The sequence below is a fragment of the Galeopterus variegatus genome, unplaced genomic scaffold (assembly GCF_000696425.1).
Source record: "Galeopterus variegatus unplaced genomic scaffold, G_variegatus-3.0.2 Scaffold12498, whole genome shotgun sequence".
In the NCBI taxonomy this organism is placed as follows: Eukaryota; Metazoa; Chordata; class Mammalia; order Dermoptera; family Cynocephalidae; genus Galeopterus; species Galeopterus variegatus.
This window is the reverse complement of record NW_007738609.1, coordinates 25,956-27,625: the sequence shown is the minus strand read 5'-3', so window position 1 is coordinate 27,625 and position 1,670 is coordinate 25,956. Positions and strand designations below refer to the sequence as shown.

The window sequence follows — 1,670 nt, the reverse complement described above, 5'->3', positions numbered from 1 at the left end:
GGGGGGGGGGGGGGATTTTTTAACTTTTACATTTTCCACTGTTTCTTCAGACCTATCTCCATTTGGGGTTTCTGACGAGCCCACATCCATAGACTGTTTTATGATTGTTTAACTTTTCCAACTCCCACCATTTCTTCAGACACATCTCCATTTTGAGTTTCTGACAGGCTCACAGCTAAGGCCCCCTGTACCTCCAGGTTTCACTGATGCAATTTGAGGTTCCACTTCTCGATCTTCTTGCACAGGAGTTTCATGGGCAGGTGAGACATGCTGTCGGAGAAAGGCCTTCACCACAGCACCACTGCACAGCTCTTCAGCTCCCCGAGTTGACGTTACTTCCTTTCCCAATTTATTGTATATTTTCAAATGTCTAGAAGAGAGGAGTTCAAATGTGCTCATCACAAAGAAATGATAAATGTTTGCAGTGATGGATATGCTAATTAGCCTGATTTGATCATCACATGGTATATACATATATCGAAATATTACTCTGTACCCCATAAATATGTACAATTATTATGTGTCAATTTAAAAACAATTTTTTTTAAGTTTGGGAAAATAAGCTTCCCAATCATGTTTGTAGTATGATTTGATAAACTTTAGAATGGGTTACCAAATCTGCTACAATTTGTGCTGGCCAGTTAGCTCAGTTGGTTACAGTGCAGCCTTGTAACCCCAAGGTCAAAGGTTCAGATCCCTATATCAGCCAGCCCCACCCCCCAAAAGGAAAAATCTGCCATAATCTTTTTTTCTGGAGTTTTTTTGTTGGGGTTTTGGTTTGGTTTTTTTTGTTTGTTTGTTTGTTTTGGCAGCTGGCAGCATAGGGATCCAAACCCTTGACCTCGGTATCACAACACTGTGCTCTAACCAACTGAACATCTGCTACAATCTTGCTACAATTTAAGTGAGTTCCTTTTTCTGGGCTCATGGATACTCACTTATGAACACCAACTTATTATGAAATTACAGACCCAGATTTTAGAGTTGAAGAGGACATTCATGGTCATCTAATTCAAGCTGTCATTCAGAGCAGAATTTATTCTACAGTGGAGAGTCTACAACGTCTGTGGCACATTTGGTCTCAACTTAACATCTCCCCTATGACAGATATTTGTTGTTTTGCCTGCTGAGCACCTATTCTCTTCTTCTGGCCAGAGTACCTATAATTTTCTTCCAAGGTCCCCCTCTACCTCATCTCACCCTGTGGGGCTCATGGGAAAAACTCCTGTTCCGGGGGTTGCATAAATAACTTAGGCTTGGCTTCTGACCATATCAAATCCCCCAGCCACAGTAACTGATCTGGGGAGAGATACACAACTCAAGTTTGGTTTAAGAAAACTGGGAAGAGAGTCATCCTTTTTTATCATCTTATACCTGGGAGGAGCTGGGTCTGGGCTACTGAGGACTATTTTGCAGCCTGCTTTATAGTCTGTGGAAAAGAGAATAAAGCCAATAAATTGGAAAGCAGAAATGAGAGATTGAGATAAACAGGTTTTCAATGACATAATGTGAGCTCTTGAATTACATTGCACCTGGAGTTTTCAGTTGAGTGAACCAATAAATTTCCTTTTCGTTATTGTGGCTTTGCTTTTGTTTTGGCTTAAGCCAATGAGCATTGTGTTTTCTGTCACTTGCAAAAAAAGTATGCTAACTGATACATCAAATGTGTC

General features: G+C 40.7%; 1 pseudogene; it reads right to left on the bottom strand.

Moving 5' to 3' along the window:
* Window positions 1-1,670, bottom strand: part of LOC103581174 — a 5,637-nt pseudogene that overhangs the window by 1,955 nt on the left and 2,012 nt on the right.